This window comes from Haliotis rufescens, unplaced genomic scaffold (genome assembly GCF_023055435.1).
Source record: "Haliotis rufescens isolate VD_foot unplaced genomic scaffold, xgHalRufe1.0.p SCAF_1, whole genome shotgun sequence".
Taxonomy (NCBI): Eukaryota; Metazoa; Mollusca; class Gastropoda; order Lepetellida; family Haliotidae; genus Haliotis; species Haliotis rufescens.
The window spans coordinates 9,530,443-9,546,973 of record NW_025963779.1 but is presented as its reverse complement, the minus strand read 5'-3'; positions in this window follow the sequence as shown (position 1 = coordinate 9,546,973).

The following is a 16,531-nucleotide window of genomic DNA, read 5'->3' as shown; positions in this document are numbered from 1 at the left end:
TTAAACTTCTTCTCCTCTGATTTGCCAGACTAAGGAGGTGAATTTGGACATTTATGTTTCTCCTAATGATGCCATAATTTGTTCATGTCGTAAGATTTTAGGAGTGTTTAGTATTTACGCACAAAGTATGTGAATATCAGTGATGACAGCAGTTTCTGTCCTGGGGAGGTAAAATGCCTTTCACAATTTTGTAAATCTGCGCTCAGGATTTCAGCTATGGGTTTATGTAAACCATATGTAACGTAATGTGACACACTGATTCGGGATTTGTTTGTTTGTTGTTTAACGTCGCTCTCAGCTATATGACGGCGGTCTGTAAATTATCGAATCTGGACCAGACAATCCAGTGATTGACATCATGCGCATCGATCCACGCAATTGGGGTACGATGACATGCATCAACCAAGTCAGCGAGACAGACCACCCCGATCCTGTTAGTCACCTCTTACAAGCATAGTCGCCTTTACGACAAGCATGAGTTGCTGAAGGCCTATTCTATCCCAGATCTTGACGGGTCCAGGATTCGGGATGGGCACTCGTTCTCCCCGGAGATCACATACCCTGGCACAAACTATAGAGTTTTGGGACAACATGAGTACATGACACTTTTTATGGATAATGACTTATTTATTGTCACGACGTTTCAGAGCTACTTCTTGCTCCTTCATCCGGTGAATGATCATTATCCTGATGAGGGAGCAAGAAGTAGCTCTTCATCGTCTTGACAAAGAAAAGAGCTTGCTATTATTCACCTGATGAAGGAGCTAGAAGTAGCTCTGAAACGTCGTGACAAAAAGTTGCTATCCATAAAAAGTGTCATGTATTCATAAAACTTTCCTTGTTGCAGAATTCTTTGGACAATAATCAATTGGCTGTGAGGAGTTTGTACCCAATAAACGTTGACGATATTGCCGATGTCCACATGCTGATATTGACGATGGCCCTAATGTCGAATTAAGACTTAGATTTTTTGGTCATGAACCATTGTTGTTTGAATTGCTTACTATCCAGACCCGTCAACCTATATAGAGGATAATATATGAGTGTTCCCGAGCGAGAGCGAGCGAGGGAAATATCGGAATTTAGGCACGAGTGCCGTAAACATAGTATGACATGAACACGAATATAATTTTCTATTTATTACCGAAAATGTTTTTTTTGGTTTTTTTGTTTGTTGTTTAACGCCGCACTCAGAAATATTCCAGCTATATGACGGCGGTCTGTAAAATAATCGAGTCTGGACCAGACAATCCAGTGATTGACATCATGAGCATCGATCTACGCAATTGGGATCGATGACATCTATCAACCAAGTCAGCGAGCCTGACCACCCGATCCCGTTAGTCGCCTTTTACGACAAGCAGAGTCGCCTTTTACGGCAATTACCGAAAATGTCTACATACAGAGACAAATTATAGTGTGGTGTTTACCTTTTAGGACAGCAAGTCGCAACAGCAGCAGAACCACAATTTGTCGAATGTCAACAATCGTCAGCTATGACGTCGTTTCTAGTGTGACGTCATTCCGACCTCTCGTCACAATAAGATTCGAATGAGGTAAAAATGCCGTCCGGGTGACGTAAACAATACACTGTTGTCTCGTGACGTGATATGTCCCTAGGGCACATGCGAGTTTTATGAACCCCGATATGTTTGCCCTCGTCCTCGTAATAATTAGGAGATAACCTACTGTGTTTTGAAAATTGATGTAGTCCCACTGTAGAGTAGATACCTCTTCATTTTAATTTTTAACCGAGCGCTTTAGCAACCCGGGTTGCGGCTTAATATATTTGAAAGCGGTTTCCGTAGCAAAAAGAAAACCTCTTTTTAACAGAATCAAGCATTCATCAATGTCATGGTAGAATGTTTGATATCATAACGTTTCCAACATGTGACGACAACAATGCAAAATTGTTTCTTAAATGCACACGAGGAGATTGCGGAAACTGATTAAACCCAGTATTTTTAAAACTAAGGAGTAATAAAACTAGGAACAACAGCATCGCAAAAAAAAGTAAAAAAAATCCTCTCTCTTGTGTTTAGTTAATTGGTAATATCTTTTCTAAAAGCTATCTTTTTGCGAGTATGATTTTGATTTCATTTTCTTTCGTCTGTTGCTATACATGTTATATGAAGGATTCAATTCTCATCCCAGAAATATGACGACCGTAGTTCAACAGATGTTAGATCTAATAACCTGAGGAAGGAATATAACAGAGAGTACAAGACTTCAATTCACGCTGAATCAGAACCAGCTTCGGGACTCCTCGATAACATTCGTAATTATCGACGCTGATTGGTTGGTTAGAAAGTTCACCTGGCGAGACTTGCTAAAGAGCAGTCCTCAGATCTTTACGCAGACAGGTAATGAATCGTACCTTTCCCGTTAGACGGAAGTTTTGTTTGTTCGTTACAGTACAGATCGACCTGAGTATATGCGAATTACACGGAACTACTAAGGTCTCTGTTGGTGTTCATTCGTGACTAGGGGGGCACGGGTGGCCCAGTCGTCTAAGGCGTCGCGATTCTCTGTGCAGAGTTGCGCCCCTTGGGCACACCAGAAACCTATGATTGTGGTTTCGAATCCCGGTTCGCCCCGATTATGTTTCTAGGTTTGTCAGCACCATACCCGTGCTCGTGGGTTTCACCGAAGTGGTAAACGTCTGAGACCTGCATCACTTCGGGCTTTCCTCCCACATTAAGCTGACACGCCGCGATATAACTGGAATACTGTTAAAAGCGGCGTTAAACCCAACTCACTCACTCATTCGTGACTAACTCGTGTCATTCCGGAACAAGTCGAATGTCTTCTTGCGGGTTACAGAAAGGGGCGAGTAGTGACGAAAGGTAGAGGTCTTGTGACAGAAGAGGAAAGGCGTCACGTGAAAGTAGCTCCAAGATCTGATTTGCATTAGAAGTGGTATTTTGTTTTTATGTTTCGTGATTAATTTTCCCCGCATATCTTTAAAAAGAAAAAAACACCACAATATGTGTTAAATCACCCGATTAAATCATGACTCTCATTTTTGTCTCTGCACACAAATTGTCCCATTATCCGCACGGCGATTTCTTGCTACCCACCAGGAACCTATCACCTGTCATGAGTGCTTCGTGCACACTCCGACTTTCTCTTTTATGGCTTTATGGCATGGTGAGGAGAGATCGTTTTGGTCAAACATTTTGATGGGAATTCCCTTGTTTGACTCCAGACCTCCTCCCACAAATACGGCTAATAATTATCACGTATTTGGGAATTGTTTTGTCCTATTAAATGGCACTCAGACAGCCTTGTACCTTTAACTGAGAAAATTGCGAGACAATAAAAAAACCAAAGCCGTCAGAGCATAAAATGATAACATTTCGCCATACGGTTATCCGACATATGCCTCGTGTAAGCGTCTCCGTGCACTGCAGGTCAAGGAATATATTCTGTTATCAAGGTTTATTCTTATTTTTATTACGTCATTAAATAATCTTCAGTCTTCAGCATGAAACGCTTTGTTATTTTGAAAGTGTAAGTGACAGCACTTTGCTTTCGTCTACATACAGTTACACGAACAGCTCACACTCTGATCAACACAGGGCGATATATCTGACAGAAGAAAGAGGCCTCCTAGCCTTTAAATGGCTTCAATTTAGTCCCAACAGACGCACATCTCATAAAGGCTTCTTGGTTGTCTCAAACTGTTCTCACGACACGATCGCAGCGGGCTTAATGCGCACGTAAAATATAACTAATTGTTCCGTTCAAAGAAGTACAAATGACGGTGAGCTTTTACCGTCGAAACACCAATTGGCGAACATCCAATTCTTTGAATGCTTTGCAAGTGATTAATGTGGATAAACAGACTATTCCAATTTGAGCGATGGTAGGTTAATAAAGCTAAAGGTCGTTCTTAACAGCAAGGAGGCTTTTGAAGTTGGTCTTGACACCCAGTCACCAAGAGTGTATGTGATCATATCGTGTAATGTCCTGACTTTCATTGGTCGGGTAGCCTAGTGGTTAAAGCGTTCGCTCGTCACGCCGAAAACCCGGGTTCGATTCCCGACATGGGTACAATGACATTGTCATCAACAACAGCGTCTGTGATTATGTGGAAGTGAAATGTCTTGACATCAATGTCAGCGTCTGTGATTATGTGGAAGTGAAATGTCTTGACATCCAGTGACATCAATGTCAGCGTCTGTGATTATGTGGAAGTGAAATGTCTTGACATCCAGTGAGATCAAGCGATATCTACATTGTAGATAAAATTGCATCACAATGCTTTGTAGACCATTGAGACGTCGTTGTTACCATGACGTCACAATCAAATGACATCGCTATTAGCTCTGCTACTGAAGCTGCAATAGTACTTTTTACACATCAGACACTGCTTATTACTTTCTACAAACTGAAAGAGTTAGAAGAATGATGTTGGATGATAAATAGAATCTCACCCTTGTGTCTTTTGATATCAAATATATCAACACTCGTCGATAAAAGTTGAAAACTTCTCCCTTCAGAACTACTCGTTTACTTTCGTTTTCGACGTACAGAAATCAGATATGCTGCTCAGAAGGCCTCACTTGTTCGTCGGAGCGGTAGATTAGTCTAGTGGTTAAAGCGTTCGCTCATAACGCCGAAGACCCGGGTTCGATTCCCCACATGGGTACAATGTGTGAAGCCCATTTCTGGATTTCTCCGCCGTGATATGGCAGGAATATTGTTAAAAGCGGCGTAAAACTATACTCACTCACTTGTTCGTCCCGAGAATTCTAGAGGCAACGGTTGGTATTGGTGGCAAGGAGCCCAGAAAGTAATTACTAGCCTCCAAGAATATAGAAATTTCAAAACAGTTAATTTGACAACATCCTACGAAGAGTTTCTCATTTCGAAAAAAAATATCTGCTTTCAATGAGAATGGTCACGAAGCATATTTGTCATCCATCTTTCACACACTGAGTTTGTTTGAGGCTGGTCGCCAGTCAAACGATAGAATTTGTTTCGAGACAATACTCACTAGTATATGCACCAAACCAGGGATCGCACTTCGCTGTACAAGAAAATACTGACAAAGCTGTCTGTTTGTTTGTCAAACACATATTTAGTGATCACATCATTAGCACATGATGTTGACTATGAGGCCCGGTCACAAAAACCAGCGCTTATTCTGATATAGGCAGAACGGTTTTCTCAAAACCCCGAAACTACTGCGACTGTAATCTTAATATATTTGCCTTATCCTGAACCTCGAATAATAGAATGTGCTGAAATTTAAAATGTTTAATACCGCGATGACGGCTGGAACTAGACAGTTATCAAGGGAGGCAACTCCGTTCGCCTTAAGACGTTAATATTGAACAGTATGAGGCGACCGTAAAATATTTTTCCTGCGTTTGCTCTTGCCTTGGAAACGCTTTGATTGATGAAACCTGCTATAACACACGGAGACTTGGAGGGTAAGGTACTTCGTCAAACTCTGCTCAAGGAGCATGCGAAGAGCTGTTGTGTTACCATTCGCCACATTTGTGTCAAACTGCGAAACGAATCGCACCCAGTCCGACTGAAATGTTCGCTTCTGCTAGCAATCAATATTTTTTTTACATGTTAGCTCCACCGGCCGAGGCGCTGAACACTCCATCTCCATCTGTTTGTCTGTTACATCACTTAGGGAGTTAGTTAAATGGAGAACCTTCATTCTTATCAACCCAAGCGACACAAAGTTTTCACTCCAACTGCAATCACCATGATCATATCCACGTTCAGGGTTCGTTCATTAAAGCTGTCTTAGAATTGTTTGTTTGTTTATTTGATGTTTGACGCCGCTCTCTAAGTCTGTCGCTCGCTGAAAAAAGGTGAGAGTGTTATGGTGTGTGTGTGTGTGTGTGTGTGTGTGTGGTGTTTGTGAGGGGTGGGGGGGGGGGGGGGGGGGGGGGGGGGGTAGGGGGGGGGTGGCGGTGAGTATGGATGCAAAGAATGTGACTGCTGGGCTGGGCTGGGCTGGGCTGAGGTGGGGTGGGTTGGGTGGAAGGGGCTTGGATGTGGTGACACGTTGACGTCTAGATTCGCGAGTCCGATTAGCTCCAACACTACAACATGTTATCTTCATAGTCATTTTATTATATTTATTCCATATGTAGATAGTTGGTGCCCTGCGCTACGAGTGTGTTCTGTGCAATAAAAATTCTCCATTCTTGATTCTTAGTTTCCCTTGGTTACTGAAAAGGACAAGCGATAGCGTTGTCGTTGCATATCATCTGGGGTATGACGATCGTAACTCCCATACTTTCACATAGACGTACGACTGTCGTAGCACTACGAACGGGTCCCTGGCATATCATTATAAAATACGTGTGAACTATAAGAGTCAGTACGAGCACTAAATTCAACACATGTGCTTCCATTCCAACCCGGGTCGTCTTATTTGTAAGCTTCACTATGCCTGTGCCTGGGTTGTCAACCATGCATGAGTGTTTTCTATACAAATTGTTTATTTGTCTTAAGATGGCGTATGCATATAAAAACATACACGAAATAAAAATAATGCCAACTTCCAGGCTTCTTGGGCTTATAAGACATGAACATTAAAATACGAATCATAAGACATGAAAAAAATTAAAAATAATAATAATAATAAAATAATAAAAATATTAATAATAATAATACACACATACAACACAATACATACTAAAAAGACGCACATACGCACGCACACACACACACACACATACGCACACACACACATACGCACGCACACAAACACAGCACGCATGCACACACATACGCACACATACGTAAGCACACACACACACATACGCACGCACACACACTCACACAGACACACCAACACACCCGCACGCACAAAAAAGCATACACAGGCACATACCAAATGCACAAACAGGTGTGCGTAATAAAATGCACGCTTGCGCTCACGTGGTATCGTACATATCATTATACAGGATCATGCACGCATTTACATACAAAACAACTTCCTGCTGGCATACATTTTACACACATTTTGCCAAGGGTGGGAATGAGGCTGTCATCTTGAAGCAGACTTGGTAGGTCGCACTGGTCACGGAGTTCTGGGAGGAGGCTGGGCAAACATTGGTTTCATCATAAAAATGACAGTACAGGAGGAAATGACTCATCTTCGACATGTGAGTCGTGACAGTGTTTACAGTGTCGTTTCTCCATGGCCCCGTTTATTCCGTGTTGTCACAGACCCGTAGAATACTTCTGGGATGGCTATCGGTGGGCATAGGGGTGTTTGGGTCCGACGCGAGTGCTACAATAAGAGATTGAAAGCAGTGTATATATTGAAGTACCCAGGGATGGGATAAGATTAATTGACGGGATTTTTCAATTAAGAAATGTAATAAACTAAGATAGTTTGGGAATATAAAGATTAATAGAACCTGCTGGACACAGACATGCAGTGGATCGGGTCTTAGACGCGAGGGAAAACTTTGAACTATACTGATGAAGTTGCACATATTCTAAGAGAGTTGACTTGACTTTAATTAATCGCACGCTTGTCGTGAACAAGGAAGGTAGATAGATAGATAGATAGATAGATAGATAGATAGATAGATAGATAGATAGATGAAATAAATGTCTTTTTTGTTGTTTTTAAGCATCTCTGTAACCAGTAGAATGGGTTGATCAACATGCCAACTTTGTCTAACTAGCAAAGTCACTCATCCCTGACTATACCTGGGTTGTCTAATTACTGTTTATCTGTTTTTAAAAATGAGACGAAGCAGGTTCATACCTGTGTTACATATTCTCTAGCTGTAACTTTGTTTTATTTTTAGTGACTCCAGTGTGTGTTTTATACTTGCCAAAGTCTGCTTTTTAATTCTTAATCGTAGAAAACATCTTTTATATGGATAACTTTTTACTATATCATCTTTATATCATTTATGTATAAATTCTGTGATAATTCGTCTCTCATAATTCTATTGAATGGTTCTGTACATTTTATCTATGTCAGGTTGTATAAAGCTGTTTTATGTATGTACAGGAGTGAGACGTTAATAAACTATTGTCTGTCTGTCTGTCTGTAATCCTGCAGATGGAATGTCGACAAGCAGTGTGACCATGCAAACAGATTAAGAGAGCGATTAGCAAATGTGAGCGCAGCCTCGATCTCAATTCTATTTTGAACAAAATTTTAATATCCTGTACCCCTTTTCCACCATTGTTTATCACTATTTACGGCGTCGTCACAGATGTTCGGTGATCCATTGATATAATTTCCACTGCTATTTTGCCTTTTACGTCTTGTGGAATCTGTTTCGGTGGATCGAAACTGGTTATTCTTTGAGGTTGACTTTTCATATTATTTTAGGTTGATTCAAAAGACGATGCTAAAAATAGCCGTCCAATCAAATTGCACTTACGTGCGAGATGACATTTGCGGAAAGCGTCCCTGTTACATATTACACAAGAATGGAGACTTAATACACCAGGTACTCGAGGAGGATGACTGAACGAGTCCTCCCGATGCATTTGGTGGATCGATATTTCTAAACGAAAGTACCTCCTGTTTCAATTTGCTGTGTGATCGTGCTACCTATATCGTCGCTTCCTGGATTAATTCTGTTACTGTCAATTTGTTTTACGTTTCACCTTCATCGATCAGCTAAAATTTCAATTGTTTTCTAAAATTATGTCAACACCTCCGTAGTGGCTTGTTTCCGTTGCTAGTAATTCCGTCTGTCGGGCTGTTATCTGCTGTCTGCGTACTGTCTGCTCGGACGATGCTGGAATGAGGGTGTACAGTTGCTGAAATAAGAACACGCCTGTTTAAATCTTCAAGGTCAGCTTTAAGTGCTTCTTAATATTAATATCCTTTTTAGAGTTCAAATTCATATTGGAAACCAAATCTGTGATACAACTTTATGTTCCTATTTTGTTCCAAGATCTTGATATGGTGAAATGGGGTTTAACGATTAAACGCTTTCAAGATTATTGCACTTATATAGCGTCGGGAGTCCACGTGTGTTTGGCTGCTTATACTAACCGGTTTTATAGTGCTAGTCTGAAATACCATTCCACAGTTTAACATGGATACCCCAATCAGACAAAGTATAGTGACGCCGACTGGTCGGCTCGGAGTCAGTATACTGTGTCTGAGTAGGGTATGCATGTTAAACTGCGGCATGGTATCTCAGTGAGCTAGCACTATAAATCGGCATTAGTCCGGACTAGCACAAGCAGCCACACACACACACCCACACACACCCACACACACACACACACACACACACGTGTATGCACGTCGCTATTTTATATATAAATGCAATAATCTTGGACGCGACGTTAAACCCAATTTCACCTCACCTCACCTCACCTCACCTCACCTCACCTCACGACCTTGTCTCCCCCTAATGCCCAGCGCAAGGAAAGGAAACAGCAAGTATCATGATTTCACGTCTTTCGGTACGGCGCGGCTGGGGATCGAACGGACGCTCTCCGGGCAGACGCTCTATCCACTAGACCACTGAGGCGGATAGTTGGAAGAGATGGGGCTGTGAACACAAGAGCAATACCACTGGATTGTCAGCTGAATACAGATTCAAAATAGTCATGTTATATATAGAGTAGGATTAATTTTAGTTGTATCATCCCCTATCTTTTCAAGGATGATATCTCCCTTACACACTCCAGACACACTGTGTTAGCTGTCACCACTCACAGATAACCCGACGGTCGTCAAGTTGAAAGAGCTTTGCAAGCCCGAGCGCTGCAATGCAATAGTTGATTCATACCGCTTGACCTTTTAAGCTCATTGTCTACAAATAAGTTGTCTGAAACTTATGTTCTTCCTGTGTGTATGCTAGACATGCATTGCAGATACTTCTGCCCCGGTGATTATGTCATTAGAATCGTTCTTATCTCTGGTCTTTATCATCATGCCAAGTCGGAAACCCCTTTGACATTCTCGTCCTTGTTTGATCTCGGAGACGCTTCGCTTGTCTGGACGCTTGTCTCGTGTTGCTGGCGTCGAGACGTACCATCACGCGCGCTTTCTTCAAGTGATGTCACCTCGTATTAACATTATTCTTGCTAAGATACCATTAAAAACTCCATAATTGCCAGGGATTTTTGATATCTCATTACGGTTGTTGTATTTTTTTCGTTTGATATCTTGTAGATTTAAACAGTTCCCACGCCAAGATAGCTATTGTCTTGTAATTCGGCTTGTCTGTGTTTATCGCGATATCTAGAAGTACCGCAACCTGTGTATAACGTATACCATTTAAAAAAGGTTATCGTTAATAAGAATAGCTGCTGTGTATATACATGCTCGACATTCGAATTCATAATGACGCTTTAAATCATTCAATTAAACTGATGCGTGGGATTATCAGACTGTTTTGAAGACGGTTTCATGCTAGCTGCATCTTAATCTAAGACGATGCCATACCTTGAGATATCCAGTAGTTTGTTAATTTAATTAAGTTATTGACAAGACAGTCTTAATGAGAGCCTGACTGGCACGCGTCGGTCTGGGCAATCACTCTAGATGTGCGTAGCAGACGCACGTCCGCTTCAACCATAGCGGACACCAACACATTGATGAGGTCAACGCTGGCCAAATGACCGGAACTTGTTCCGCACATGCACAGACACGTGTAAGTGCATGCACGTGTGGCGGAAAGGTTCAGTTATCTGTAGAACAGGCGTACGGCCAGCTGAGGATGTTCTGGAATGCTGTCATGAGGCATGTTAGAGTGGTGATATTGAACCATGTATGTTTATTGGGGGTGATATTTGAATGTTTAATTCTACGTCTCTGACTGTTTATTAGTGTTTATTATGGTGACGTTTTCCAGTAAATCGTATATATCTACATACACAATCATCACAAATGTCAAAATTGTGCTCGTGTTTGAAATAAACAAATTATTGAAGTGTATATTTTTTCGCCCCATACAGTCATAACCACGTGATACAAGGATAGCAATAATCTTGCAGGATGGACATGGGTATAGAATACAGAGTAATACATTGAGTTCAAATATAATTCATACGATGAACATTTATACTTAAACACAGGATTCGTGCGTGATGTTTGTTAAACTACTTCACAGAGCGAGTGAATGTTGTTAACGTACGTTGTCAGCATTATCGCTGCAGTATGCATGGAATCGAACCTGGCTCAGACGAGCCAGTGGTTGATAATAAGAGCATCAACCCACGCTGTCTGAGTGAACGAACTTTATTTTGCTACCCATCCAAGTATTTGTCATACTGACTACTGACCGACCCGTGAAGATCCGAGGTAGACCCATACTTGCTGTAAAAGACGACTATCCTTGTCATAAGAGGCGACTAACGAGATCGGGTGGTCAGGCTCTCTGACTTTGTTGATGCATGTCATCGTATCCCAATTGTGTGGATCGATGCTCATGATGTCAATCACTGGATTGTATGGGCCAGACTGGTCCGCCGTCATATAGCTGAAATAATGCTGAGTGCGGCGTTAAACAACAAACAAAAAACAAAAATCATATTCCTCCCCGGACCCCGACCCGTGAAAACCCGGGGTAGAATAGGTCTTCAGCAACCCATGCTTGCCGTAAAAGGTGACTATGCTTGTCGTAAAAGGCGACTAACGGGACCGGGTGGTCAGGCTTGCTGACTTGGTTGATGCATGTCATCGTATCCCAATTGCGTTGATCGATGCTCATGATATTAATCACTGGATTGCCTTGTCCAGATTCGATTATTTACAGATCGCCGCCATATGGCTGGAATATTACTGTGTGCGGCGTTAAACATCATACCCACCCACCAACCAACCAACCAACCAACCAACCGGTTCAAGATGCGTCAAGGTTACAAATGATGAACAAAGATTCAGTGCTGTATATTGTATTCATGGATACCTCTCATAATAACGTCATTGGACCCAGACATACGCTATGTATGAATTACGTGTAATGTTACTAACTAAAACAGCTTCAACGATCAAGAAAGCAATGACGTCACGCCGGTATCAGCTCTGTTTAGATAGTATACGAGCACCTACACCTACATATTCCTAACATTGGTGGATCCAGAGGTCTGTAATGGGGTGCACACGCAACCCGCACCCCCCACCCCCTCCCCTACACATCATATGCCCTATAAACCGCGCCTTTGGGTATGATGCAGACCCCTTTTTCAAAATCCTCAGTCCGCCTTTATATAATATGTACAGATGTTGATATAAAAAATGGTGAGACTTCACAAACTGACGCAAGTACGTGTGTTATTGCATGCTGCTGACATTAAATTATGTATCAACTTTCGTACGATCCCCACAATACAAATTCAATCCAGCTTTGTGCACACTGGTTTGGTGAGAGCACTTCAACCATAGACACTCCAAATACCTTCACAAATGGAGTGTCCCTAGTTTTTTGTTTTAAAAATCCACATGTACATACATTAATGCTGTTACTACAACGACATAATATTCATACAGGATTCTTATATCTGTATTGGAAACCCAGACGAGAGTATAATATCCCCTCCACCCCGCACCCCATGAGAAGTCACACATTTCCATGACATACACAAAATTGCTACGATTACCCAATAAAATAGATTTTCGATATTGCATTAAATATTCACCACCCTTAAAGGCAATAATACATTAATGTCCCCCGTGAGTTATAATTCATTTGAAATGTGGAAATAATTTCTAAAGGGATATAAAGCTCGAGATAGTATTATACGGGCTCCTAGGTCTGTCCTTTGCAAACGTTGTTAGTAGTTCGCTGTCACCGACAGACGTGTGCAGCAATCCCCTGTCGACCAGTGCAGCGCGCCTCCTCCTAAAGACACAGTGTTACAGATGAACATTGCTATTCTGTTTCAGAAGACTTGAACTCCTGGTTGGCCATCTTCTTTGCCAGATGACCCATGTAATAGATGAGAGCTCCACACGGGAGATAATCTTCTTAGATTTCCCAACCACCGGACACACGTACATGTAACATTGAGGAGATTACAAATTAGTTTCAAAGATGCAACGAGTTTATTTTCCGTTTTTTAACACACGCGAGGGATTGGTCGAGATGTTCACATTCTTCCTTAGTTTGACGCGGATGTCAAAGGGTTAAATTCTTCCATCCTGTCTGCCGACTGTGAATTCCAACGCTATTGTGATCTATGTAATGACGGACAAATAAAAACGATGTTAAAAACTCAGAGGTACCGTAAGTCAATGTCTCTGAGCTTCACAGCATCGGTACACCGCAGTTAATTCCTGAAAATAGCATCTATTTTACTAGGACGTGTTTGCTTAGCAATTTGCCTCCCATCCGAACCAGAAGTCCATGGAATCCTCGCAGTTGAATCTCCGCTGAATTCGATCAATCCCAAGCGTGTTTTGCACAGGGCTTGTAGGGTTTTGTGAGCTGTAGGCCGTCAAATGACTTACACAATCTTCACGCGCCGTCAAGGCCTGCGAACACTGATGAAATATCCTAGAAGTAAAGCTAGGGTTGTTTACGCCAACAACTACGAATTACACACAATAGAGTGTCACAAAGGAAAGATAAGCACCGGTTTAACGCAGGGAACGCAGTCATAATGGGAATAATGTAAAATCTGCATGCAAGTATTTAGACAAGCGTTGGAAAAAACGGTTTAATGTTTTTGTAAGTTGAATCATGACTCTCAAACACGAAACGTTTCTCTCAAATCAACGGGATATCGAGAAACCCAGATAATATATCACTTACACATTATTTAACAGTTATTTTCACCTCAGGTGGATGTGTGTTTGGCTACTGATTTCGGGCGCCTATGCATGTATACTGCCGGGCAAAAGAAAGCATACACTTGAAAATTGGATTTAACCATAAAACTTCGAACGTTATCAAACCGTGACTAGGCTGAAAACAGTCCCAAATTTGAGGTCCAAATCACATCAATGATACCCTTATCAAATACATCACCATCGAATAACCATATCCTTTGAGTTTCATTTGTAGCCACCATGAAACATGGACGTATATTTTTTTTGCCCGGCATCTTATTGCAAGGGACCTAATGATATCATATATAAATATATCTAAATATAAAAGTATAATACAGTAAAGTACGGTTATAACGAACTCAAAGGGACTACTAATTTTAGGTCGTTATAACCGTAGTTCGTTATAAGCATATATACAGCATAATACAGCTAATTATCGGGACCAAAAAAGTAGTTCATTATATCCGTCAGTTCGTTATAAGCGTGTTCGTTATAACCGTAGTTTACTGTAATAATTATCTTTCTTATGATCAGGCAAGGCGGAGATGTAACAAAGGATGTGGTATGATGCTGAGGTGGTTTGAATGCCGCACTGCGGAGACTGCTGGAGCTCCCAGTATGGAAATAATGAAATGGTTAATTGACTGCTATTGTCCCTGGTTCTTCTCTTTCCTCTTCTCTATCAAAACAGACACTGGAACACAATGGGAAGACTGCACAATTAGGAGTGAGTCGAGTGGGAGGAGGAAATTAAAGGAACAAGAAAACAGTTGCAATGTACGGTGGCCTCTAAGGGACATGGAGTCTGTTTTTCTATATTTTGATATTTCACTTACATTTATCGTAACCTTTTGCAAATTAACACGATTTGTCTTACAAATATGTGATAAATCATGTGTAAAGAAGATATTGAATCGCTGAAAAACGAAACGAAAATGTCAAAAACTAAAATGAAAATGTCAAAAACACAAAACACGAAAATGTCAAAAACTAAAATGAAAATACAGAAAACTATTTCCACCGCGGTGTAAATATTATCACCGCGGTGAAAACTATTTCCACCGCGGTGATAATATTCCCACCGAGGGGAAAACTATTTCCACCGCGGTGATAATATTTACACCGCGGTGGAAATAGTTTTCTGTGTATTCATTTTAGTTTTTGACATTTTCGTTTTGTGTTTTTGACATTTTCATTTTAGTTTTTGACATTTTCACTTCACATTTCAGCGACTCAAAAGCTACTTAAAAGTACATTTTCTATGTTTTCGAATTTTTTTATACATGGTTTATCACATATTTGTATGGCAGATTGTGTTTATTTGCAAAAGGTTAAGATAAAAGTAAGTTAAACATCAAAATATTGAAAAACAGACTCCATGTCCCTTATGGGCCACCGTAGCAATGAGAATTGTTGTTGTTTCGTTCTTTTGTTCTCCTGTCTTCTTTTTCGCCTACAAATTCGGTATTTCAGATTTGTTTTACTAACGCAAATTATGTTTGATGTAATCCTCTCCCTTTTTTCTCTAATACTTTCCACAAGTTCCTCGCAGCCATTTCTTCATCAAAACCATGCATGCAATTAGGTCCTTCTCATGTAGACTTGTTCTTGGCTGACGTTGCGAAACGAGGTCTTTATACTGGCCGGGGTTGGCTATTGGTGATTAAAGGAAAAGGGGGACGAGAAAGGGTTAACGAGGACGGATGTAGCTGGGGTTAAGATTGAGTCGTCTTCCAGAAGCAGGGTCATCGGGGTGGTCATTTTCAGGCGTTATGGACAGCGGGGGTCCGCGGGTAAGCGTGTGGTTTACAGGAATGTTGGACGCTCTGGTCTGTAATTCCCCGCCCGCCTACAACCACGTGGCATCACACCACATACATGTTCACCAATTTGTTGCCAATAAATACTCCATAAAACAATTTAAGGGAGAGGTTTATGTCCCGCACATCCTCCACAGATGACGAGGCATGGTATGCGCGAGGCGGCCTCCACTTTGAACACTTTAAACTGAAGAGCCCTCATTCCTGTAATGGCAGGGTTGACACTGGTTTGTAACTTAGCATCTCTTTAGTATCAACGTGCATCTGGGCACAGTTAAGTTAAACTTGAAATCACCCGGGTTTGAGGACCATGTGATAGTGTTTGCAACCACGCAATGAACACGCCCTCTACACGGGAGATGAGGATGGGGATGATAGCGAGCGCTTCTGGTGAAGACGATTTCGCACAAGGTTGAGCCATAGAACATGGTATCTAGTTGCACAATGAGAATATACTATTCTGTTTCAATAATCACATTTTAGAATAATGTATGGTTTTGTGTTTTCATTATAGACTTATGGGCTTTTATAAAACATTAGTTTTCAGTTGACACATTTCTTGCTTCACTGTTTGTCTTCTATGACAAATTAATTGATGCTTGAATATATATGACTGATAAGACCTTATCCTTATATTCTAGGATAAAGATATTTTTTCATGGATTCGGACATAGTTTAGTAGAGTGTTTTTTGGTAAAAATGCAAATATATTTCATTGGTTTTTTTAACTCATAAAAGGGCAAATCTAAATAGAAATTAACCCCTTCCCTAGCATCAGTGTCCCTTCAATTGATTTGGCACTTAAACCTGATGCTAGAATGTGTGCCTCGCCTCGCAGATCGTTAATTAATTAATGAAGTAATTAATTAAATGGTCCACTCCTCTGGCTCAGAAGCCCCGCCGGCTCATATGCGCAGTTTAGGGCTTAGGCGGCCTGGCTGTTTACAGTGTGAATCATTTTGTTTGG